Source organism: Manis javanica, chromosome 13 (genome assembly GCF_040802235.1).
Source record: "Manis javanica isolate MJ-LG chromosome 13, MJ_LKY, whole genome shotgun sequence".
NCBI classification, from domain to species: domain Eukaryota; kingdom Metazoa; phylum Chordata; class Mammalia; order Pholidota; family Manidae; genus Manis; species Manis javanica.
The window spans coordinates 22,134,263-22,162,023 of record NC_133168.1 but is presented as its reverse complement, the minus strand read 5'-3'; the positions used below and the strand labels follow the sequence as shown (position 1 = coordinate 22,162,023).

At 39.5% G+C, this 27,761-nt stretch overlaps 1 long non-coding RNA gene across 1 annotated transcript; it reads left to right on the top strand.

Moving 5' to 3' along the window:
• The first annotated feature begins 829 nt into the window (after positions 1-829).
• On the top strand, positions 830-25,465 carry LOC108384163 (uncharacterized). The gene is made up of 4 exons (XR_001849953.3): positions 830-6,491; positions 6,668-6,776; positions 7,764-7,883; positions 11,242-25,465. It is a non-coding gene; the product is annotated as an uncharacterized lncRNA (long non-coding RNA).
• Positions 25,466-27,761: the final 2,296 nt, after the last annotated feature.

Here is a 27,761-nt window from a genome sequence, read left to right as displayed (position 1 = left end):
AAGTTAACTACAACTTTACCTTCCTCGTATGGTTATTTGAAGGTTAAGTATGACAGTGTGTGTAAAATCCGTGTTCCTAATCACCGTGTCCCCTTTAGGTTGTGTCCAATAACCTATGCTCAGTAAATGTCGGTTCTCTTCCTTTCCCTTCCTCTCCAGTCAGTGGATCTATTTGTCAGGCCCACACCGCAGACTCAATGCTATCCTCCCAACTCCGTAGGAACATAAGTCCAACTCATTATTCAAGCCTGAACTTTATCCTGCTTCCTCCATGGTTCTGTACACCTCACACTGCAACCATCTCTCTTTTCTCTGAATCCCTGTACAGCTGTTTTCTATGCACCCTTCACAGTGAGTGGTGATTCTGCTACTGATGTGGTTTTGCTCAGTCCTTTCTCTGTCTCCATTACTAGACCCTTGAGAGTTTCTCCCATCTAACATGGTGCCTTAATCACAATATGTGCTTGTGTGCCTCTGGGTTCCTGTGAAAGCAAACCCTGAGGCAATTCTGGGTTAGGTAGTTTATTGGGAAGATGATCCCAAGAAACACAAGTGGGGCAAACAGGGCAGGAGAGGGAGGATCGCCAACAAAGTGTGTGCCAGGGAGCTGACTGCCATGGCAAGCAGCTAGAGCTCAGTCCTGCTGAGCACCCTCTGGGAAGCATCCTTCAGAAGCACCCCACCAGGGGATAGCAAAGCTGGAGTATCACTCACCGACTCTCATCCTCCATTGGTTAAGGGCTGACCAGGGACATTAATTCCCAGCACTTCCATCAGCCTCACACAGGCGTTGAACAAAACTCTTTTGGTTGCAAGAAGAAAAGCAAAGAGACATGGACAATTAAAGGCAGAAGTTGCCAATGTGCATAAGAGCTCTGTGCTGCGCCTGCTGGAGAACTCAGGGATGGGGCATGCACGCCACTTGCTGTAGTGCTCAATGGAAATCTAGCTGGTATTGAATGAATGGAAAAATAAATATTGCATAAATGCTGCCTATATCTTCTTAATACAAAGTCACCTATTTAAAAAAGTTACACCAATTTTCAATCTACTCTTCTATTTAACCCATTTAACATAGAATGTTCTGAGACCCAATTCTGGAATGTTCCAGAATAAAGATCATGGATATTTTGTCCTCTGATTCTGTTTTGGGATACTGTCAAAGTCCTTGGGGATTATACAAGACAAAGAGGAATGTGAAAACTTGTGGCTATCAAGAACATTTCTCAACCATTTCTCAAGTATTCTTTATGAAATAAATGTACAGTGGCTTGTCCATATCCAAACAGGAAGTCAGCTCTCAGGCTAGAAAAACAATTTGGAATTCCTCAAGTTTTCCAAAAGTCTAATCAAGTGAGACAAGTAACTAGCCATTCCCACAACCCACATCCTTGACTCTCCACCTAGCTAAGTGTTTATTTCATGCTCACATCATATTTTCTTTCCTCCTACAAGAACCATGACTTTATGTTTCCACAGAGTCGCTTTTCCCGGAGGACCACAGGATAGTACAAACAACTCGTGACTCTTAATAGCTTTTCTTTATCCTTCATTAATTACTTCCCCCAAACACTGTGGGTGGTAAAACTGAGGCCCATAATTTTAGTGCCAACATGTAGTATTTTTAATCAGGCTACAGAATATACACAGGGATTTCTTGGAATGTTAACCTTTACATTTTACACTTTTCCACATTAATAATGATGATATTAGCTTCAAGTCACTAATAAGTAAATGGTAAAGCAGTAGTAAAACCCAGAGTTACTTACTAATTTTTATCAATTCCAGTTCTCTTGTTTTGTAATATCTTGAATTTGACAACTTAAATTAGAGCAAAAATTCTCAGATCAGACTCAGAGTCTTCAAGGATGTATTCAAATTTGATTGGAGCTTAGCACTCACTCGTGCTCAGAATGAGGTCTTGAATAAATATAAACAATTCTAGGAAAATTGTGTATACTCTCAAAACTGACCTTTAAACCAAAGATGACCATCTTTATGAGCTACAACTCTGGGGCAAAATAAAACTGTGACATTTCCTCAAGATTAAACTTTTATTCCTGCTTGAACTTTTTTATAATTTTTTTTAACCTTATTATGGTGTTAGGCTAAGAAGAGTTTATTCAGGTAAGCTGTGATCTTCTACCAGTTTTATTCGCAAATATAAAACTAATGCCAAATATACTCAGCACCCACTGTTTATGACTACCTTCAAAGAACAGAATTTTCAAAGGGCAAATGAAAACCAAGAAGCCTCAGGCAAAGAGCTTACTAACTGCACCTTTTGCTCAGCTACATTCTTAAGAAACAGAAGAAAGAGGAAGAAGGATCTGACAGCACGAAGGGGGAAGAACAGACACAAAAAGCTGTGTGTGCAGCAGGTGCAAACACAGGGATGCCTGAACGCTGTTCAAGCAGGAGTTCAGAATGGTCTTCAGCAACCAGGAGGATCCTCGGAAGTGCTTAAAAACTAGAAGTCGTGGCCACTCACAAGAAATGTATTCACAGCTGCTGTGGGGTGAACACAACCAGTATTGCACTGAACAGACTCAGACACTTAGACATGCAGCCTTCCACCCTGTGGTGTCTTTCTGTTTCTGTCTGATGGACCAACACCCAGGACTGACCACTTAGAAACCAATACTCCAATCACCCATACGTATGCACTGACCCTTTTCAAGAGACCAAGTTCGGTATTTGAGGAGGCAAAGAGGAAGAAGCTTCAGTCCTTGCTGTCAAAGCAGTTACATCCTAGCTGGGCACTTGATTGAGACCTTAGGGAAAATGAACACCTCCAAGCAGTCCCACCCTGCCCTCCTTTCGGACTGAGCACTGCCTGCAGTGGCGGTGAGGAGTCCACCCTCCGGGAGACACCTGGCTGCCTCTTAATTATCATTTCCCCTCTCCTAGCTTTCATTTCCCTACAAAGAGGAGCCTAGTGCATCATGAGTTTTATTCTATAAAGTTGATGGCACAGAGTATTAAATAAACAGTTACTTTTGTCATTGTTGTTGTTACTATTATTATTATTATTATTAATACCTCCTCAAAAGAACTCCCTGGAGGATAAGGCAATGAACATCTTGGGAGGCCTGCTGTGGCACTGAAAAGCACTTTCTCACTGTTATCAATAGTACTTGGGGATGCTGAACACTTCGTGAATTCAATAGATGTTTATTATTTGCCATCAGGCTACAACAGCCACAGATAAAGTTCTCTGAGACACGGACATCAAGTCCCCAAAAAGGTCAGCATCACTCAGAATCGGCAGATGAACAAGCAGACGTTTGGAAGCCAGGCCACGCACAGCTAGAGTCCCCAGTGCAGGACAGGAATCAGAGGAAAGAAGCGATGTGCGCTAGGACCAGAGCCGCCCAGAGGAGGCAGTCAGAACGATGCGGGCCCCACGCCGCCCTGAGACAAGCCCCAGCTCTGGAACTGCACGAAGGAGCCCCAGGAGAGAAGCCCACTGTCCGCAAAGCCTGTGCTGCGGGAGGGAAGCTCCTCTGATTCATTCCCCTGCCCTGAGAAGGCCCCTTCTCCTCGGCCTCACAGAGAAGTGGAATGGCTTCCAGTAGCTCATCGGTGTTATTTTTTAAAAAGTAAGAAGAAAGAATTCCTGTGATGTAAGTGTTCATAACTTTGCCAGTAAAATGTCAGTTATTTAAAGTGATTATGCTTTTTAATTATTTGAGGTTATTTTAAATATGTGAATCATCTTCATGAAAAAGTCATAAAAATTATGAACAGTAAATCACTGTGGAAACCTCAAAAAAATTACAATTTTTCTTCCCTGGGATGGCACCTTCTTTTAATTGGTTAGTAGACTTTTCAGTAGGATGAGCCAGTCCTCTGGGGTCCAGAGGAGGGCGGGATCCCAGAGGGAGCTGGGGGTCCAGGAAGGCATGGGGTTCGAACAGAACCTTGAGAAATGGTTTACATTCAGCCAGGTGGAGAAGGGGCGCAGGGGGGGCTACCCAAGACAAGGGCTGAGCAGGATGGTGGCTCTGCAGCCTTCACCGAAGCTTCCCCCTAAAAAGCATCATCTCTGTGGGGTATAAATTAAGCCACATACCCTAGTCCTACTGTTCAGTCTGAATATCTGATACATACCTGACCGGGTATGTCTGCCTGCAACATTCATCCATCTCAGGATATACAGACTGAAATCCTGCCTGGACAGAGAATTTGTCTAACTAATAATCCTTGATGTAAAGCTTGAGAACATCTACCCAGGAGAGTCTTAGGCATAGGTACTGATGGAGGACTTGCCTGAAGGTGCTGCACGTAGCATTGTAAATTTTTTCAGCCCAATTGTGGAAGCTGACGGAGATGCGAGGAGCAGGATGAGGCCCCCACCGTGCAGCACCCTGTGCACCCTGTGCAGCACCGTGCAGCCTCCACAAAGTACTTGAAAATATGAAGAAACTTCCTGGGGGGAAAAAATCCCTCTACTTTGGTGTTTTTCTAACTCTTCCTAGGAAGAGATCAAATCCAAATAGTTCTAAGTCCAAATACAACCCCAGCTCTGAGTTTGCAGACAGAATTGAGGTTCAGTAAAAGTTGGGGCCTTCTTTAAATTGGAATTCTAAAGAGTATAATGCACTAATCTCTGAAGACCCATGTACCCATTACAATAGAAATGCATGTGGCCATTAAAATAAATACAAGGACTTTTACTATATATTCAGAAGAATGTTAAGTGAAAAACAACACAATGTAATGTCGAACAGATTGGATGTAGACCAGAATCCTGTAAACTGCAACACCAGCTGAAGTCCTGGGGAGAAAAGCACATTCTGAGGTGGATCAGGAATCATATAACTGGCTGGCACTTTACATTTATGGATTTTTTTTCCCATGAAGCAATTAATAATATATGACCCAAACCCATCAAATAATACCAGCTTGAAGGCAAGAAGCCAGAAGATAGCGAGCCCGCTGAGAGAATGCTCAGCACTAGAAACGTGTGTCCGATGAACGTAAACTGAATTGACACTTGGGTAAGTTTTTCCCACCAACTAATGGATGGGGGCAGGGTGGAAGGGAAAATCACTCACAGTCGAATAAAGAAATCAAATCTCTTTGCATCCCCTTTGTATTGTGAGTTGACAACTTGTAGCCTCTTAGATCTCAGTGATGCAAAATGGAGCTGAAAACCTGTGATGTGTTTCTGCCCACACTCCTGGAGCCTTATGTTTTTTCAGGCCAAGTTGCTAGCCATGTCCATTCGAGTCACAGTGAAAGCAGCCATGTCGTTGGCCGCTCCTCTGACCTTGCTGGTTGCTATAATAATGGGACCCCTGGCTTCTGATGGTTAATGGCTGCCCTTCCCGGCTTCCCTGAGCCCTCATGGCCAGCCTTGGAGTGAGGCACAGAAATGTGGCTTTAGCTGTGAATCCTTAGTTAGGGAACATATGTCCCCAGCACCAAAGAGGACCTCCTTGCCTGTCTTCAATGAGCAGAAAATCCCTCGCTGGAGCCTCAGGCCTGGCAGAAGCAAGCTGTCCTCACACCCCTATCTGCAGTTCAAAACCATCATCTCCAAATCCTACCCCAGAGAGGACCCCTGGAAACATTCATGTCATACTGTAGAAGATAGGATAGCCAGAAACAACAGCGTTTTGTCCACCTCTTGTTAAAGCGTGCCTTCAAATGTTGTTCTTTCTCCCTACACTGGGCATGAATGAATCACATTCCCAGGAAACACAACCAGTTGAGTAAATCAGCACTCTGGGATTTTGTCTTAAGAAATGAAGCTAGTTTGGTTGACTTGTTGGTTTGAGGTAGTTTTAACCAAACTCTTGAAGCCCTGAACAGGTATGCTCTGTTACTGCTTCAAGATGGGTTACATTGGTGCCCCCGTGCTTGTCCAGAAAAAGTGCCCTGTTGATTTAGAGCCCTACTCTGCGGGGTTACTCATGTACCTGAATACAGAAGAAAGACAAAGCAGTCTCGGAATCCAGCTTTAGGAATAGCATGGCTAACGTCACCCTTAAAACCACTTTCTTTTCAAATGAATGACATTAGGGAGCTACCAAAAAGAGGCTCTCTTTGAAGCACCTCTTATCAATGTACCAGAAAAAATAAAGAGATCTAGACTTTAAGTCCAGAGATAACTGAAAGAAAGAACAATATGATGCTTTTATGGTCACACAATTTCCCTGTGTTCCAGCCCTGATGGAATAATCAGGCATTACTGGGGAATATGAGTCAAGCTGGCAAGAGCACAGGAAACTGGGTGAGGCCTGTCTGTGCTATGTGAATAAGTAATACTCCCAGATGCAGGAGGGATTTTCATTTATCTTCCAAATTTGGAATGAACTCTTATACCTAAAAATGATGAGCAAACCTCTTGGACCTAAAAATATAACCACAGTATGACCTGAAGTAGATGACTTAAAAGCCCAGTAACTTCCTCCATCTTCTGTCACAGGGAAAGAAATCTGACTTCAAACCGGGGTGAAGGGGTCTCCAGCCCCAGAATGCAGGTAAGAGTTCCTTCATGCCCCGTCGCTGAGGGAAGGGAATTATGGTGTCAGTCCTTCCTGGGCACAGAAAACACTCCCACCAAGTTATAAGAGAACATTTCACTTCTTTCTCTAAGCTAAAACAATACGTCCCTCCTGACCACAGTCAAATTTCATTCCAACTGATGTCTTTTCAGTCCAGGTCAAGCTGTGGTCACAAAATCTTTGCACAGAAGAAAAGAAGAAAGCCAGTTGTTATTGTGAAGGAAAAACTTACACACATCTTTGACTCAAACCAGAGGAAAGGTAGGAATAAAAGCCCAATGGTATAAAATGTGAAAACTTCCTCTTCCTAGGGGTGGATAGGTTTGTTAGTTAATGAGTTAGTAAGTAAACGCCTGATAAGCTTGTGCAAAGTCCAGTACAGGGGGCTGCCCCAGCTCTAACCAGATCAAGTCAGCCTTGCTTCTGGACTCTGGGAAATCGGTGACCTGGGTGGACCCTGCCTTTTAGAAACAACTCCCAACATTTCTTCTGTGTTCTGGCCTTTCTCCATTTGAGCAGCCCGCTCTAAGGCTCCCTCACCCGCCTGTCCTCTCTTCAGAGAGATGCTCCTTCCAGGGGAACTACCAGCCTGTTCAGTCCCTTTGTGTAAGATATAAAAACATACTCACACCTGACTGACATAGGGTGCTTCTGAGGGGCAGGAAGCAGCGCTTGGGGAGCCATACAGTGCTCCCCTCACCCTCAGAGGAGCGCTGGCTAACGCAGACATATGCCCCATGGCCATGTCTCCATTCTCCTCCCCAGCTCTACCTTACAACCCAACAGGAGCACACCTGTAGCCATGGCCCAGATTGTCTGGAGTTTTGTCACTTTCAAAGAGCCCCAGGTGACAATTCCTTTCTCTCATTCTTACTGGAATGCTAACAAAAAGTGGCTTAGAAAGAAGTCTTATCCAGAGCCATCCTTTCTCAGACTTCATAATACTGTTTATGATTTTAAAGTAATACCTGTTTATTGTAGAAAGTGCAAGTACCTGTTCTCTTTTCTTTTTTCATGCAAATTATTGACTAGAAATTTGGAGCTTTTTTGCACAATGGATCACATTTATTTTCCTATGCCATTAAAAACTTTACTGAAACATAATAGCCATGGAAGTACCTTTTTCTTTTTTGCTTCCATCACTATTACAGCCTTAAAGTACTCTGAATTTAACTGTGTATTTACTTTTACAAATAAGCTTCATATTTTCATGTTTTCCTATTACTAATTAGTATTCTGTCATTTCAGCTTGAAGAACTCCATCTGACATTTCTTATAAGACCTGTCTAGCAGTGATGAACTTCTTCAACTTTTGTTTATAGGGAAAACACCTTACGTTTCTTCATTTCTGAAGGACAAGTTTGTCAGGTAGAGTATTCTGGGTTGGCACTTTTTTTCTCTTTCAGCAATTTGACTGTATCATATCAAGCCCTTCTGGCCTGCTGAGTTTCTGCTGAAAATTCTGATAATAGTCGTATAGGGGTTCCCTTGTGTATAACAAGTTGCATCTTTTTTGCTGCTTCTAAGATTCTCTCCTTGTCTTTAACTTTTGATAATTTAATTATAATATGTCTCGGTATAAATCTTTTTGATTCATTTTATTTGGAAGTCTGGGCTTCCTAGATGTGGATGTCTTTTTCTTTGCAGAGATTAGGGAAGTTTTTAGCCATTATCTCTTTAAGTAAATTTTCTGGTCCTTTCTTTCTCTCCTCCTCCTCCCTATAATGCATATATTTTTCTGCTTCTTGGTATCATACAAGTCCCTGAAGCTATCTTTACTCTTTTGTTCTTCTTTCCTTTTGCTCCTCTGATTGGATGAATTCCACTGCCTTGTCTTCAAGTTTATTTACCCTTTCTTCCACTTGATCTAGTCTGCCACTGAACCCCTCTATTGAATTTTTCAGCTCAAGTACCATATTCCTCAGCTCTGTGATTTCTATTTTGCGCTTTTTACCATATTCAATCTCCTTGTTGAAATCCTCATTTTGTTCCTGTATTTATTTCCTAACCTCAATGAGAATATTTATGACTGTCATTTTGAACTCCCTATGAGTAAATCACTTATCTCTGTTTCTGTAAGACCTGTTTCTGGAGATTTATCTTGTTCTTTTGTTTGGAACACATCCCTCTGTTTCTTCATTTTCCTTAACTCTCTATATTGGTTTCAGCATATTAGATAAAACAGCCACCTATTATAGTGTGGACAGAGTGGTCCCATGCAGATAGACCCATCAGTCAGTCCTGCATGAGCTCCTGGTTGTCTCTCAAATCTTTGTGATTATCCTAGCCACTTTCTTTGTTCTTAGCGGCTCCCAAGAGTTAGAGGTACAACAAGATCCCTCAAAAAGGACAATCCCATCAGCACCTAGATGCAGGTTGATTGGAAGCTGGACCTGCAGGAAGCAGCTGGAAAAGTATGTGGTTAGGCCTCTTTCAAGGAGAAACTGGAAAATGAGTGTTTCTGTCTGCTATCTTTGTGCAGGACCTGGGCTTATAGCCAATGAGAGAAGGGATTTTTTACCCATTAAGAAATGCTTCTTTGTTGCCACGGCCCTATAAGAGTTGTGAATATAAACTCCACTGGCTATCAGAGTCAGGTGTCCTGGGGACCACACCTCAGGTAGAAGCTGCAAAATCTGAGGTGCCAGATGTGTGTAAAAGCTCCTTCCAGGGAATTATTGGCAACTTGGAGCAGGCTAGTAGAAGAAGGCAGAGGAGCTGTCCACCCGTTGCCCCAGCCTCTAGAGAGAACTGCTGCACCACCTAGAGGTGTGCTGCTTTCAAAGCCTGCCTCTCAGGCAGCAGTTTTCAAAGTCCACAGATAGACCCCTTTCAGGGAAAGACTAAGAGATGGGTTTTGTCTGGTTCCTCTGCATTGAGCCTTGGAGAGATAGCTGATTAAGAACTTTTTCTTTGTTTACCACAGTCTTGTGGTACTCAGGGGCCTGTCCATCAGGTGGCAGCTCAAAAGCTGGGGTACAGATATGTGTATAAGCTCTTTCCAGGGAGATACTGAAAACTAGAATAGGCAAGAGGAAGGATGCAGGGTGGTGTCCTCAGGGAGGATTTCAGGCAGCAAATTAGAAACCTGACCCTCAGACAGCAGCCTTCAAAGTATGCAGATGTACCTCTACCAGGGAAAAGACTAGAAAATTGGTATTTTTTGCCTGCTTTCCCTGTGCTCAGCCTTGGGGGATAGCAGCAGTGAGTGCCCACATGCCCATTAACAACTGCTTCTTTCTTTGCTGTAGTCTTGTGGATCTTGTGGGTGCAGCCCATAGGCTTTAGCGCTAAATGTTTGGGTGACTCACCCCTCAGGTAGAAGTCTTGAAAGTTGGAGCACTAGATGTGGAGTCCAAACCCATTATTAATCAGGGAGATGATGGATGTTGTGAATACCTTCCTGGTTGTAGTATGCCATCCTGGTGATGTAGCTTATGGCCAAGAGTGTGTGTCGGCCTTTCTTATTTTCAATGTGGATATTTTCTCATTAGACTGATGCTAGGAGACATTCAGCTAGTTTCTAGATTTCTTTCAGAGGTAATTGCTCATGGATAGCTGTCTATTCAGTGTGGCCATGGGAGGATGGGAGTTCAGGGGCCTCCTACGTTGCCTTCTTGATTGACTCCCTCTAGAAGACCTTACATGTCCCCTTGGACTTGACTGAGATGTGTTCATCTATGCATTACCCATTATTGCCTGTGGTTTGGGTTCTTAGCTATTGTAGAAAAAGGTTTGAGTATATAAACAAACAAACAGATCCACTTCCTTCTCTACCCCTAGACATAGTTTAGCATGCCCTTTTGGAGATGACTAAATCTTCCAGGCAAGTTGAGAGAGTGTCACTTGCCTGAACAGGCCTGTGAGAAAGGCAGTATGCTGAAAGAACCTAACAGCACCTCCAAACTCAGTCTCCTTCTCTGCTTTGGAGGTGAAGTGATGGACACATCAAAGGGTTCCCTACCCTCCAGCTACTAGGGGGCTTGGCAAATGGGGCATGGCAACAGATCAGAGAGTGAGGGGCAGGGAAGCACAGGTACTTACTCCACTGGCTTCCTTCCTGCAGGGCGGTCTCCACCAAAGAGCAGAACTCCCCAGGCCCCAGCTTCTCCCAAGGCAGCCTCTCCATATGACTCTCTGCCCTGGTAGCTTCTCTCTCTCCCTACCCTTACCAGGCCTAGGCTATTTCTGTTCCTGTACTGAATTCCCCACTCATTCATCCAAACCCTGCCCACCCTTAACTAAAACCCTAAGTTATCCTATTCTGTTTCATATAGCAGAGATGTGCAAGTGCCTTTATAATTACAGCAGGACTGAGTAATTCACCAACAGCTAGCTCTAGGTTTCACAGATAATTTTGCTTTTTCAGGTCCTTTGAGTCCCTACCATGAAAGAATAGGGAGCAAATAGGCAAAACAAGTCACAAAACGTTTCAGCCTATGATATGTGCTATGTAGATGAGGTAAACAATGTGCTTTACAAGCACACATAACAAGGACTTGTTCATGCCAAACCCCTGGGGGTAGGAATGACTTTACTGGGGTAAGGAAGCCCTCCCTTGGATCAGAGATCCTCCCCTCCTATATTAAACTATGCCAGGTACTGCCTGTGACTTGAAGTTTGTTCTGACACCAGAACAACTTATGTCAAGGGGAGGTATATGAGACCCAGTCACTTATTCATTTACTTTGAGTGCCTCTGTATGCCATCGTCTCTTCCATTCTAGGTGATGACCTCACTTCCAAGCATCCTTTTACTCCTAAACAATCTGGTCATGAAACTGGAGGCAAGCTGCCGTATCATCACCATCTCTAAGCGGCCATGACACTTTGGTTCCTCACCTCCAGATCCACATCTTCAACATTCCACCACCCAGGAAGTCCTTTTGGGTTTTGCATGAGGTACCCTAATAAATTACACTCTAACAAACCTCTAACTTTCTGTTGTCTCGTGTTATTCCTACAGTGCCTGCCCTTCCACCATATAGAGATATCTAGGACTTTAACCTTCCATTTATTTCCACTCACCTTTTCCCTCTTGGATTCCTTTCTTTCCTTTCTATTGCCCCAAGTTTCTAACTGCTTTTAGTGTCTCCACCACCCAAATATTTTCCACTCTTCCATCAGGGGGATTTTTCTAAAATGACCTCTGTACATGCCACTCACCAAAATCTTAGCAAGGCATAACGATCCTGAGTTATTTTGCCTTCTTTAAACTTGACATGATCTCTTAGGCCTCAGAAACTGAAGCTCATTTTGTGTTCCCCTGACAGAATGTTCTTTCCTCTCCCTGCCTTAGTGAGTTCCTATGTAACCACAGAATTCCAGTCTATCATCACCTCCTCTCCCTGGTGGATGAAGCTGAGGAAGGACTTACAGGAAACAAAATATTTAATAAAGATTTTATGATTCTGCAGTAAGGAGATAAGTGAAACCCTCTTAGAGATGACTGTAATGTGCAGCACTGCTTTTGTGGCCATATTGAATTGAATGAATAATGATGAAAATGCAGGTTACTTTCTAAATTTTTTTAGTGAAGTATCGTTGAAATACAATATTATATTGGATTCAAGTATACAATATAAGTGATTTAACAGTTATGTTTATTATTAAATGTTTACCCCCAACTAGTAGAGTTACTGTCTGTCAACATAGAAAGATGTTACAAAACTACTGACTTTCTTTTTATGCTCTACTTCTATCCCCATGACTAATTATATTGTGATTGAGACCGTGCCTCTTTATCCCCTTCACCTATTTCACCCACCCAAGCCCAGTCCCTCCCCCATGGTAACCATCACTCACTTTTCAGTGTCTATGAGTCTATTGCTATTTGGTTCATTTTGTTTTGTTTGTTTTTAGATTCCACAAATAAATGAAATCATATGGTATTTACCTTTCTCCACCTGCCTTATTTCACTTAGAATAATACCCTCTAAGCCCATCCATGTTGTCACAAATGGCAAGATTTCATTCTTTTTTATTACTAAGTAATATTCCATTATGTATACATATCACCTCTTCTTTATACATACATTTAATGACAGATACTTTGGTTGCTTCCATATCTTAGCTATTGTAAATAATGCAGCAATAAACATAGGGGTCCATATATCTTTTCAAATCAGAGACTTTTGTTTTCTTCAAGTAAATTCCTAGAAGTGGAATTACTGGGTCATGTGTAATTTTTATTTTTAGTTTTCTGTGGAACCTCCATACTGCTTTCCACAGTGACTGCACAAATTTACATTGCAACCAACAGTGCAGGAAGGTTCCCTTTCTTCCACATCCTTGCCAAAACTTGTTATTTCTTGTATTTTGGACAGTAGCCATTCTGAAATCTGTGGGATAATATCTCATTGTGGTTTGGGTTTGTATTCCCTGATGATTAGCAATGTGGAACATCTTTTCATGTGCCTGTTGGTCATCGGTATTTCTTCTTTAGAAAAATGTCTGTTCAGATCCTCTGCCCATTTTTTAATTGGGTTATTTGTTTTTCTGGGGTTGAGTCATATGAGTTCTTTGTATATTTTGGATGTTAATCCCTTATCAGATATATCATTTATGAATATATTCTTCCATACTGTCAGTTGCCTTTTGTTTTGTTGTTAGTGTCCTTTGCCATACTTTTGGTTTGATGTAGTCCCACTTGGTCATTTTTGGTCTTGTTTCCCTTGCCCGAGGAGATAGGTCCAGGAAAAAAATTGCTCATGCTTATGTTCAAGAGATTTTTGCCTATGTTTTCCTCTAATAGTTTTATGGTTTCATGTTTTATATTTAGGTCTTTAATCCATTTTGATTTCACTTTTGTGTATAGTGTTAAGGAGTCATCCAGTTTCATTCTCTTGCATGTAGCTGTCCAGTTTTACCAGCATCATTTATGGAAGAAACTGTCTTTTCCACATTGTATATTCATGGCTCCTTTATTATATATTAATTGACCATAGCATAGCTTGAAGTCATAGAGCATAACACCCCAGCTTTGTTCTTTCTCAAGATTGCTTAGGCTATTCAGGGTCTTTTGTGGTTCCATATGAATTTTAGGCTTATTTGCTCTAGTTCATTGAAAAATGTCATTAGTATTTTAATAGGATTGCATTGGATCTTTAGATTGCTTTGAGCAGGATGGATGTTTTGATAATATTAATTCTTCCTATCCATGAGCATGGAATAGATTTCCATTTATTTATGTCTTCTTTAGTTTTTTTTATTACTGTCCTATTATTTCCAGAGTGCAGTATAGGTCTTTCACCTCCCTGGTTAGGTTTATTCCACGATAATTTATTCTCTTTGATGCAATTATAAATAGAATTGTTTTCCTGATTTCTCTTTCTGCTAGTCTGCTGTTAATGTATAAGAATGCAACAGATTTCTATGTATTGATTTTGTATCCTGTGACTTTGCTAAAACCAGTTATTAGTTCTGGCACTTTTTGGGTGGAGTCTTTAGGGTTTTCTATATATAGGATAATGTTGTCTGCACATAGTGACAGTTTAACTTCTTCCTTACCAATGCGGATGCCTTTTATCTCTTTACCTTGTCTGATGGCCATGGCTAGAACTTCCAGTACCATGTCGAATAAAATTGGTGGAAGTGGGCATCTTGTCTTCCTGATCTTAGAGAAAAAGCTTTCATTTTTTTTCACCATTGAGTATGTTGTTGCCTGTGGTTTTATCATATATGGCCTTAATTATGTTGAGATATGTTCCCTCTATACCCATTTCATCAAGAGTTCTTATCATGAGGAAATATTGAATTTTTTCAAATGATTTTTCAGCATCTGTTGAGATGATCATATGATTTTTATTCTTTCCTTTGTTAAAGTGGTATATCATATTGATTTACGAATGCTATCCCTGGAATAAATCACTTGGTCATGACAAAGGATCCTTCTGATGTATTTTTAAATTTGGTTTGCTGATATTATGTTGAGGATTTTTACATCTATTTTCATGAGTGATATTGGTCTATAATTTTCCTTTTTTGTATTTTCTTTGTCCGTTTTTGGGTTTAGATGCCAATCTCATAAACTGAAATTGGAAGTATTCCCTCTTTTATTTTTTGGAATACTTTAAGAAGGATGCATATTAACTCTTTTGTAAATGTTTTGTAGAATTCAACTGTGAAGCCATCTACTCCTAGAATTTTGTTTGTTGGGAGGTTTTTTTTATTACTAGTCCAGTTTCATTGCTGTTAATCTGTCTGCTCAGATTTTCTGTTTCTTCCCAGGTCAGTCTTAGAAGATTGTTCTTTGCTAAGAATTTCCCCATTTCTCCTAGGTTGTCCAATTTATTGGCATATAACTTTTCATATAATTCTATAACAATTCTTTGAATGTCTGTGGTCAGTTGTAACTTCTTTTTCATTTATGCTTTTGTTTATTTGTGCCCCCTCTCTTTTTTTCTGGATAAGTCTGGCTAGGGGTTTGTCAATTTTATTTCTTTCTTCCAGGAACCAGCTCTTGGTTTCAATGACATTTTTTCTACTGTTTCTTATTCTCTATTTCATATATTTCTGCTCTGATCTTTATTTATTATGTTCCTACTTCTACTAACTTTTGACTCCATTTGTTCTTTTTCTAATTCCTTTAGTTGTAGAATTAGATTGTTTATCTAGGAATATTATTGTTTCCTCAGGTAGGCCTGTTTTGCTATGTATTCAAAATATGAACTGCTGTGTTTGTTTTCACTTGTCTTCATGTATTGTTTAAGTTCCTCTTTGTTCACTAATCCATTGATTATTTAGAAGCATGTTGTTTAGGTTCCATGTGTTTTATGGCTTCTGTTTTCTTCATGTAATTGATTTCTAGTTTCACACTATTGTGGTCTGAAATGATGAATTATACGGTTTCAATCTTTTTGTACCCTAATATTTGTATCCTGCTGCTTTTGGGTGGAATGTTCTGTATATACCTGTTAAGTCCTTTTGCTCAAAGGTGTCATTCAATGCCTCCATTTCCTTATTTATTTTCTGTCTGGATGATCTATCCATTGATGTAAGTGGGGTGTTAAAATCCCCCTATGATTATATGGCAATATATTTCTCCATTTTGGTCTATTAGTATTTGTTTATAAATTTGGGTGCTCCTGTTTTGGGTCTATAGATATTTACAACTTTTGCATCCTCTTGGACTGATCCTTTTTTTACTGTGGAATGTCTTTCTTTGTCTCTTGTTAATTTCTTTGAAGTCTATTTTGTCCTGATGTAAGTACTGCTATTCCTGCTTCTTTCTCCCTTTTATTTGCATAAAATATCTTTTTGCATCCTTTCACTTTCAGTCTATGGTCTCTGGGTCTGAAATAAGTCTTTTCTAGGCAACATAAAGATGGGTCTTGTTTCTTTATCCATTCTGCCACACTGTGTCTTTTGATTTGTGCCTTTAGACCATTTACATTTAATGTAGTTATTTATAGGTATGTACTATTGCCACTTTATTAATTGTTTTCTGGTTGTTTTGAGAGTTCCTCTGTTCCTGTCTTCCTCTCTTATACTCTTCTCTTGTTATTGGATGGTTTTCTTTAGCATGATGCTTCAATTCCTTTATTTTTTCAATTTCTTTTGTGTATCTACTATAGGCTTTAGTTTGTGGTTACCATAAGGTTCATAGATAGTTTCCTAAATATAATACAGTCTATTTTAACTTGGTCATTGCTCTATTTTGAACACATTCTAAAGGCACTATTCTTATTCTTCTTCCTCCTCCACACTCTTATGTATTAGATGCCATAATCTGCATTTTTTGTGTATCCCTTGACTAATTTTGTGTATAGTTAATTTTATTACTTTTGTTTTGGTTTTTGGACTTCATATTTGCTTTGTAAGCAATTGGTCTACTACCCTTACTGTAGGTCTATTTTCATTAATGAAAAATATTTAAACTTAAAACATTTCCATCTACAGAAGTTCCTTTAACATATCCTGTAAGGCCAGTTTAGTGTGGTGAATTTTATTAACATTTGTTTACCTGGGAAATTTTGAATGTCTCTTTTAATTCTGAATGATAACCTTGCTGTGTAGAGAATTCTTGGTTGTAGGTTCTTCCCTTTTGATACTTTGAATGTCATGCCACTCCCTTCTGGCTTGTAAAGTTTCTGCTGATTAATCTGCTGATAGCCTTACGGAGTTTCCCTTAGAGGTAATTGTCTTCCTCCTCTTGCTACTTTTAAGATTCTCTCTTTATCTTGAATTTTTGCCATTTTAATTACTATATATCTTGATGTTGTCATCCTGGGGCTCATCTTGTTAGGGACTCTCTGGGCTTCCAGAACCTGAGTGTTTATTTCCTCCCCCAAATTGGGGAAGTTTTCAGCAATTACTTCTTCAAAGAGACTTCTATGCCTTTGTCTCCCTCCTGTACTTCTAGCACTCTTATTATGCAAATATTGTTTCATTTGGAATTGTCTCTCAGCTCTCTTAGCATCTTCTCATTTCTAAAGACTCCTTTTTCCCTCTTAGCCTTCTTATTTTCCTGTTCTCTAATTTCCATCTTAATGATTGTTTCCTACCTCAAGCAGTCTTCTATTCATTCGCTCTGTTGTATTTTTCATTTCAGTTATTGTATTCTTCAGCTATGAGTGGCTCTTTTCATATTTTCTGTCTCTTTGTTGAAGTTCTCACTGATATCATCAATTCTTCTCTTCAGTGCAGTGAGTAAATTTATGATTGTTACTTTGAATTCTTTATCAAGAAGATTGCTAATCAAGAAGATTGTTTCATTTAGCCCTTTTTTTTGGTATTCTGTCTTGTTCTTTTGTTTGGAACATTTTCCACTGCCTCCTATTTTGTCTGGATTTCTGTGTTTCTCCCTTTGTATTAGACAGATCAACTATGCCCTCCTGGTCTGGAAAGTAAGGACTTTATGAAGTGGGCATCCTGTGGTGCCCCAGAAGCTCAGAACTCTTTGCTGACAAGTGCCTCATTCTCTTTTGCAGCTGAGCTGAAGTTGCTCTTGGTGAACTGTGGGTAGGGCTTGCTCTTCTGCCCATCTGCTCATAGTGGCTCATCCCCGCAGCTCACCTCTGTGTGCCTTTTGTGTGACACAAGGTGCTTCTGCTGGGACTTGTTGTGGGTGAGGCCATCTTTTGCCACAAGTCAGCAATGGCAGCCACTGCTGGTATGTGTTTGGTGGGGCAGGCACACCATGGAACACTGGGGTTGTGACAATAGGGCCAGTAGAGAGTTTAGGTTTGGATCCCACAAGCATCTTGCCAGTTGAGCTGAACGAGGGCAGGAAGACTCAATAAAAAATAGTCCACCCTCTATTTGCCAGTCAGTAGAGTGGCTTTCTGATTTACAGATAATCACTCTTGTACCTGATCAAGGGAACTCAGCTCAAGATCAAGCCTGAGTACACTAACATTCACCAAGATAGGCCATACTTTGGGCCACAAAACAAACAAATTTTAAAAAATAGAAATCATACAATACCTACTGTCAAACCACAGTGGAATTAAACTAGAAATAAATAACAGAAACATAGCTGGAAAATCCCCAAATATTTGAAGATTAAGCATTATACTTCTAATAACATGTAGGTAAAGAAGAAACATCAAGGGAAATCTTAAAATATTTTGAATGAAATGAAAATGAAAACACAACTTACCAAAATTTGTAGGATGTAGTAAAAGCAGTGCTGATGAGGGAAATTTATAGCATTAAATGGAACATTAGATGTACGAGCTTAGTTAATCCTCAAAGGATAAGTATGTCTGAGAGAGATGAAAAGAATGAGGGAGGTACAGAGGGGCCAGTGTGAAAGGGGCATGGAGGAGGGACATCATGATGTGTAGGAGAAGCAGCAAACTCCTAAGTGCTTCTGGGAGGTAAAATGTGACAGCAGGCATTGTGAAAGATGAGATCAGCATGCAAGCAGGGGCCAGATCAAAGACATCATCCCTGCTGTGTTAACAGGGTGAATTTTAAAGCATTTATACCATAGCCAGTTAGAAGCATGGAAGCACTGGAAACTTATGAGAGGCAAAGGGACATGGACAGATCTGAGTTTTAGCTATGTAACCCAAATGTCCCTGGCCTCTCAAACCTGAAGGCATGAACGACTTGGTGATTATAAGAAGGGTTGAGGGGCTTTCTAGCCTTCATTTAGACAATATTCATTGAACTTCTAGATTCCTAGAAATGCTGTAGGTGTTGCAAATAAATAAATGATAGATAAAATCTCTGCTCTACTGGGAAAGCAAACACTAAGCAAGCAAACAAATACATGAAACATTTTCAGGTAGGAGGGCTGCCCTAGTACATGACAAGTGATGGTGGGCTTAAGACCCAGGGAAATGGGGATAGGGATATAGCAGAGGCAACAGAAGTCCTTTGTTCTTTGTCCCTGGGAACATGCTGTGTTAACTTCTGCTTGCCCAGAAGCAGAAACCTGGGGAGGCAAAAAGATGGCAGAGTAGGATGGCAAGGCAAAAACCTCCTCCCACATTCACACCAAGGAAGCAACTATAGCAAATACAGCGAACTGTGAAAATGACCTGAAGACTGCAGAACAGACTATTTACATCTGGTGAAGAAGAGAGGACTATATTGAGAAGGGCAAAAGAGCAGAGCCATGATTGATCAGGACCCAAGTCCTTCCCCATCCCAGCCCCAAAGTGGGAGGAAGAGGAATGAAGAGGAGATGGGATAAACACTCAGGAATCCACACACCTGGCCCTGGAGATCTGTTCCAGGAATACGAGTCCACATTGCATTGTGCTTTGGTGGTTAATGTGGCTGAACAATATGGAGAATTCAAGTACTCTGGGGGGAAGAAACTTCTGCTGCTTGTGGAAGACAGGCATATTCTGTTGGTCCCACCGAGGCCCCAACACAGAGGTGGCAGTATAAGAGATTTGCCAGCAGTGGGAAGTGTGAAAGAGGGTTGGGGTTGGAGGAAGTTCTCTCTAGAAGAGAAAGGACAGGGGATGACACTTTCCCAGCCCTCCCTCAGCCCAACTGGTTGGGTGCTCATGGGAGTTAGCTCTGAAATGCTCCATCTTCTTCACTGGCAGCTCAACCCCCAGAGGCATTCCTCTGCATACCCACTTTGCCTGGATCACTCATCCCAGCAGCACTCCAACTTTCCTGACTGGCAGGTGGAAGGTGGACAATACTTTCCTGGCTTTGCTGCTCCTCCCTCAGCCCAACTGGCCAGGTGCTTGCAGGAGCCAGCTCTGAATTCTCCATCTTCCTCACTGGTGGGTCATTCTTGCAGCAGTGGTGCTCCCCTATTTACCCATCCTGCTTGGCACACTCAGCCAAACCTTTTAAATAATGTTGATATAAGAAGTCATCAGGACTAATATGGAGGACTGAGGGGAGGCCTGGATCACAGATATAAGTATTCATGTAAAAAATTATACCCAATTATAAATAATAAAGTGGCTTTCTGATTTACAGATAATCAGTCTTGTACCTGATCAGGGGAACTCAGCTCAAGATCAAGCCTGAGTACACTAACATTCACCAAGATAGGCCATATTTTGGGCCATAAAACAAACAAATTTTAAAAAATAGAAATCATACAATATCTACTCTCAAACCACAGTGGAATTAAACTAGAAATAAATAACAGAAAGATAGCTGGAAAATCCCAAAGATTTGAAAATTAAACATTACACTTCTAATAATATGTAGGTAAAGAAGAAACATCAAGAGAAATTTTTTAATATTTTGAATGAAATGAAAATGAAAACACAACTTACCAAAATTTGTGGGACATAGTAAAAGGAGTGCTTAGAGGGAAATTTATAGCATTATAATGGAACATTAGAAAAGAAAGAAGATCCAAAATCAACCATCTAAGCTTCCACCTTACGAAATTAGAAAAAAAAGGGCAAATTAAATCCAAAGTAAACATAAAAATAAATAACAAAAATTATAACAGAAATAAATTTAATTGAAAATAGGAACTAAGTAGAGAAAAAACAGCAAGCCCAAAATCTGGTTATTTAAATGATCGATAAAATCCATAAGCAGCTAGCCAGGTTAAGAATAAAAGGGAGAGGACACAAACTACTAAAGCAGAAATTAAAGAGAGGACATCGCTGCAGATATCATAAACGTTAAAAAGACATAAAGCAATACCATGAATAACTCTTCCTACAAATTTGACAACCTAGATGAAATGGAACAATTCTTTGAAAGACACCATCTGCTAAACTCACACAACAAGAAATAGACAATCTGAATAGGCTTTATCTATTACAAAATTGAATCAATAATTATTAACCTCACAAAACAGGAAGCATCAATCCCAGATACATTCACTGGTGAATTCTACCAAATGTTTAAGGAAAAAATTATATGCATTCCTGATAATCTCCTTCAGAAAATAGAATCAGAGTGAATACTTCCAAACTCATTCTACAAGACCAGCTTATCCTAATACCAAAACCAAAGACATTATGAAAATGAAAAACTACAGACCAATATCTCTCATGAACACAGATGCAAAAATCCTCAACAAAATATTAGCAAATCAAATTCAACAATGAAAAGAATTATATTCTGCTACAAAGTTTTATTAATTTCAAGTATGCAAGGATGATGGTTCAACATTAGAAATATCAATTAATGTAATCCATCATATCAACAGGCAAAAGAAGAAAAATCACATGATCCTATCAATAGATGCAAAAACACATTTGACAAAATGAAACACCTATTCACAAGAGAAACAGTAAACTAAAAATGAGGGGAACTTCAACTTGATAAAGAATACCAACCAAAAAACCTAAAGCTAACATCATCATACTTACTGTTGAGGAACCTAAAGCTTTCCCACTAAGATCAGCAACAAACTTCTCCTTCACTATTGCTTTCCAACATTGTACTGGAAGTCATAGTTATTACAATAAGACAAAAAAGGAAATGAAATTTATACAGATTGGAATGGCAGAAATAAAACAGACTTTTTTCACATATGACATGATCCTCTATACAGAAAATCTGAGGGAATTGACAATTCCTAGAACTAATTAGGAGTTATAGCCAGGTTGCAGCATACAAGGTTAATATTAAAAAGTCCATTGCTTTCCAATTTACCAGCAATAAACAAGTTACACTGAAATTAAAAACACAATACCACTTACACTGAAATCTGCATAAATGAAATAGATATAAATCTAAGAAAATATGTATAATATCTATATTCAGAAATGGTAAAACTCTATGAAAGAAATCAAAGAAGGACTAAGTAAGTGGGGAGATATTGCAGAATCATGGATAGAAAGACTCAATATTATCCAGATTTCAGTTCTTCCCAACTTGATCTATAGATGCAATGAAATCCCAACCAAAATCCCAGCAAGTTATTTTGCAGATATTGATAAACTGACTCTAAAGTATACATGGAGATGAAAGACCTAGGAGAGCAAACACAATACTGAAGGAGAAGAGTTGGGGGACTGATGCTAGCCAACTTCAGGACTTACTATAGATCTACAATAATTAAGATAGAGTGGTTCTGGTGAAAGAATAAACACACAGATCAATGCAACAGAATAGAGAGCTCAGAAATAGACCCACATGAATATAGACAACTTATTTGTGACAAAACAATGGAGAAAAGATAGTGTATTTGACAAATGGTACTGGAACTGGACAACCACATGAAAAAAATAAATAAATCTAGCCACAGACCTTATACCCCTTACAAAAATTAATTCAAAATGGCACAGACCCACATGGAAAACTGAAAACTATAGTATATCTAGAAGACAAGATAAGAAAAAAACTCAGTGATCTAGGGTTTGGTTCTGACTTTGTAGATACAAGACCAAAGGAGCAGACCCATGACTTCATTCAAGCTCAAGTCTTCTGCTCTCTGAAAGATACTTCAAACAATAAAAAAAAAGAGTCACAGTCTCAAGAAAATATTTGCAAAAGACATATCTGATATAGGACTGTTATCCAAAATATACAAAGAATTCTTAAAAATCAACAGAAAGAAACCAAACAACCTGATTTTAAAATAGGCCAACACCTTAACAGGCACCATATCAAAGGAGATATATAGTTGGAAAATAAGCATATGAAGAAGATCCATACATACCTCACTACAGAAATGCAACTAAAACAAGATACCTCTATACACCCCATTAGAGCAGCCAAAATCCAGCATCCTGACAATAGCAAATGCTGTTGAGAATGTACAGCAACAGGAACCCTCACCCACTGTTGGCAGGGATGCAAAACAGTATCACCACTGTGGAAGACAGTTTAGTGATTTCTTACAAAATTAAACATGCTCTCATCATATGATCCAACAATCACACTCCTTGGTATTTACCCAAATGACTGAAAACTTATGTCTAAACAAAACCTGAACGTGGATATTTATAGCAGTTTTATTCACAATTGCCAAAACTTAGAAGCAACCAAATGTCCTCAGTAGCTGAATGGATAAGCAAACTCTGGTACAGCCAGGCAACTAACTATTATTCAGTGCTAAAAACAAATGAGCTATCAAGCCAGGAAAAGACAAGTAGTGACCTTACATGAATATTACCAAGTGAAGGAACCCATCTAAAAAAGCTATGTACTATATAAGTTCAACATTTTGGAAAAGGCAAAACTGCACAGATAATAAAAAGATCAGTAGTTGCCAAGGAGCAGAGGAAGGAAGGGAGGAATAGGTGGAGCTCAAAGGATTTTAGGACAGTGAAACTATTTTGTATGATAGACAGTACAATGATGGATACATGTCATACATTTGTCCCAAAGCATGTACAACATGAAGAGTGAATCCATAGTAACTGTGGATTTCAGGTGATAAAAAGTACAGATGCATGTCCAAAATTGTAGCAAATGTGGTGGAGAGAGCTATGTATGGGCAGGTTCAGGGATATATGGGAAATCTCTGCACTTGCTGCTCAATTTTGCTATGAACCTAAACCTCCTCTCAAAAAATGATCTATTTAAAAATATCTAGGTTCTATCTGCTAAGCTAAGGAACATATCTGAACCCCAGGGACTCCATCCCTTTGATACTTCTTGGGGTCATACCATCTTTCCTTTCTGTTAGAAAAAGCATAAAACCTAAATGTGTTTTATTCCCACCAGGAGGTTTAAACACTTTAACAGTAAGGTATTAACATAGGGCCACATGTTGGAAAATGTGCCAGGAGGCTGCTCAGGCTGAAAGTGGGAGTTGGTGGGGTGGGGAATTGGTAAGGACCTGGCTATACCTATTTGGGTTTTTTAAACCTACCAATAAAATTAAGACAAATGTAAGAGAAGGCCCAATATGGATATAATTGGCTTGGGCGACTCCAGGAAAGAATGTGAGCCCTGCAGTACTCAGCCAATGAGGAACCAGGGGAGGACTCGCATACTAGAGAATAAATTACGTGTGCCAACGGTCCCAAGTGTGCCTGCCTATCACACAGCCAATCTCGTATGACCGTCATTAAAGCCTCGCTCCGCTGTTCTCTTTGTCTCTGTGTCCACTTATTGAGTTTGGACCAGTGAGTATGCTTCTCACACTTTCCTCAAGATACTTCTACATGACTCTTTAATCAAATTCACTGAGAAAACATTTTACTTCACCTTGTTTACAGACATTGACTTATTTAAAATCCCAGTCCCTACCTCCACCACATACACCATCTATATGTCTGGGGTGAAAGGAGCAGCAGCTGAGACTAGAGGGCTACTGCACAGAGTCCAGGCATTAGAATTATATATGCATCCACATAACTCATTAGCCTCTCAGCATTTATTGAGCATACTTCTGAGCCTTTAGGGGAACCAAAAAAAATGGCAGGCACAGCATATGTCTCAGTAAACTAAATCTAATTGTTTAGGCAGGTCACTCTCTGGAAGCAATATAAAAATATGCTTGGAAACCAGCATATCAGCAGCGGCAAAAAAACCAAGCAACAAAGCTTATGCAGCAAGGTTAGGAAGGGTCAATCCCAATACATGGGGAACATTGCCCTTATGAAGAAATTAGGCGTATTCAGAATGTGAGGAGAGAGCAAGAAGGCATACAGACCAGGAAGAGGGCTCACATCAAATCCAACCATGCAGACACCCTGATCTTGGACTTCGCAGCCTATATATAGAATTGTGATAAGTCAATGTCTGCTGTTTAAGCCACCCAATCTGTGGTATTCTGTTACAACAGCTCAAACTGACTAAGACATACAGCATTTTAAAAATATCAAAATATTACATGCACAAAATTAAAATCAAAAGCAAGAATAGAAGATGATACACAGTGTGGCCATGTGCCTCGCTCAGTCCATGTCTGGGCAACCCATGGGCCACAGCAAGGGCCATGATGACATCTCACATCAAGGAGCAGTGCAAGGAGCTGAAAACTCTGGGGTCCACTTGCTCTGCTCTTCAGCTTGACTCCACAGTGATCCATCCCTCTAACAACTAGCCTTCCAAAACATGTGTGGACTACCCTGACTCCACATTCTACTTCAAGGACGCCTCACTTCCCAAGATCCTGCTGAGGAGTGTCAGGAGATCCAACCAGTTTCATCATCCTATAACAGGCAATGCTGGAGAAAATGGCAAACTGTCCAGAAATCCTCAAGTTTACATATAGGAAAAAACTTTCCACATACGAAGTGTTATCCCCAAGGAAAATGAGATTTCTCAGACATTTTTAAATTACTAATGCTACACATGGAGGAAAACCTTGCTATGATAATGATTTTTGCGTAAGTGTTGACTGTACAGGAAAAAGTAAATGAAATAGTAGAACATGTAAAAACTATAAAAGAATTAAAAGGAAAAAAGAAAGGAAGGAAAACAGAAGAAGCCAAAGTACATTTAATCCATGGCATTTCTGTTACATTGAGAATCTGAGTTGAAAGGCAAAGTTGAGTACAGGGCTCTGAAAACTAAGAACCAAATGAAGAAAGAAGAACAAGTAGGAAAAAACAATTAACCTGAAGACAGGGGTTGGGAGAGCAATTTGAAGCAGGTAATAATCTTGACATACCTAATCTCCAGTTCTCGGAGGACGATGGAGACGAGGAAGTAGATGAACCTGCTCCAGGAAGTGGATGGCTTACCGCTGAGGATGAAGAGGACCATCCAGGAAACCGGACAGCACGTGACAGGAGGTGTGCTTGGGCTTGAATGCCTCAACATCTGCGGTGATGCTGAGACAATTTTAGTTTTCTTTTTTCCTAAGAAAAATTAATTTTCAGGGTATTTTTCTGATAACTCTCATCATTGAGCTTAATAAACTGACTTTAAAAGTGAAAGAACAGAAAGGCCCTAATAATAGCAATTAAAACATTCCCCTACCCTACCAGTCCCCATCCCAAATAGATAGATGTTGTCACCATCTCAACCAGGATACAGGATAATGCTATCACTCCCCAAAACTCCCTCATGCCATCTTTTTATAGTCACATCCTCCCCCATTTTTACCCTCTAACAATCACTAATCTGCTCTCCATCACTATAGTTTTGTCTTTTCAGGAGTGTCATATAAATGGAATCACCTAGCTCATAACCTTTTGACACCAGCATCTTTAACTCAGCACAATGCCTTTCAGATCTAAATTGTTGCAAGTAGTCTGTTCATTATTTCTGCTGAGTACTATTCCATTTTATGTGTGTACTACAGTTTATCCATTCACACAATGAAGGATATTTGAATTGTTTCCAGATTTTAGAAATTATTACTAGAGTTGCTATACATATTTGTGTACAGTTTCTTCTCTCTAGATTAAACATACTCAGGAGGGGGATAGTTGGGTCCTATTTAACTTTATAACAAGTGTCCAAACCCATTTTTTCTGCCCTCAGTATATGAGTTCCAGTTGCTCCACATCTTGGTTAGTACTTGGTATTGTCAATATTTTTTATCTTAACAATTCTAACAAATGTGTAATGTTATTTAGCATGCTTTAATTTGCATTTATAAATGCAAGAAAGAACAAAAAGGCCATAACAATAGCAATTATTATGCTAGTGCAGTTGAACATCTTTTCATGTGCTTAATTCAATTCTTATGTTTTCTCTGATGAAGTACCTGTAGATTATTTAGAGAACACTGAAATCTTTACTATGTTGAGTCTCCCAATCCATGAACACATTAGGTCTTTCCATTTTGCTTCTTAAGAGAATATACTTAGCAGAATTTTAAATCTTTTAAAATTGTTAAGACTTCATTTATGACCCAGGATATGGTCTCTCTTGGAGACTTCTGTGTGCACTTAAAAAGAATATGTGTTCTATAAATGTCAGTTAGATTCAGTTGGTTAATGGTGTTGTTCAGCTTTATATCCTTGCTGATGTTTTGTCTGCTGGTTCTCTCTATTACTGAGAGAGGGTGTTGATCTCTACAACTGTAATATTTTTCTGTCTATTCTCTTTTTAGTTCTGTCAGTTTTTCTTCATATATATTGAAGCTGTTGTGAGATTCATACAGTTTTGAGCTTCTGTGTCTTCTTGGTGAAATGGCCTTTCTAATCCTTCTCTGATCAATATGTAATATGCCTTTTCATCCTGCTAATTTTCTTTCCTTTGAAGTATATACTTTGACATTAACATAACCATTACAGTTTCCTTCTTGTTAGTTTTTGCATGATATGTCTTTTTCCATCCTTTAACTTTTCATCTATCTTTATCATCATATTTGAAATGCATTTCTTATATACAGGACATAGTTAAGAAATTTTTTTAAATCCACTCTAATGATCTTAATAATTAATTAGTGTATTGAAAGGATTTACATTTACTGAAATTACTGGTATGTTTAGAGTTATTTTTATTATTTTATTATTTTCTATTCATTCTCTCTGTTTCTCATTTCTGTTTCCCCTTACTTGCCTTTTTTTTGGGGGGGGAGGCAGTACTTGAGCACCTTGTGTTCTATTCTAATTTATCTATTATGATATTGACAGTATCTTTATATAGTTTTTTTAGTAGTTGCTCTAGAGATTACAAAATACATACTTTTCACTATTTTGCCAATTGGAACATAAAAACCTTAACACCAGAAAATTCCCTTTACTCTGCCCTTCATTATGTTAGAGGCATTGTTTTAAATGTCACACCTACATACACTGAAAAGTTCATCAGACAATGATATACCTTTGCTCTCAACCATAAAACATATTTTTGAAGTTCTCAAGAGGAGAATAATAGTCTATAATATTTACCCAAATATTTACCAACCCTATTGCTCTTTCTCATTCTTGATGTTCAAAGTTCCTTTCTGGTATTATTTCCCTTCTATCTGTGGAATTCCCTTCAACAATTCTTTAAACAG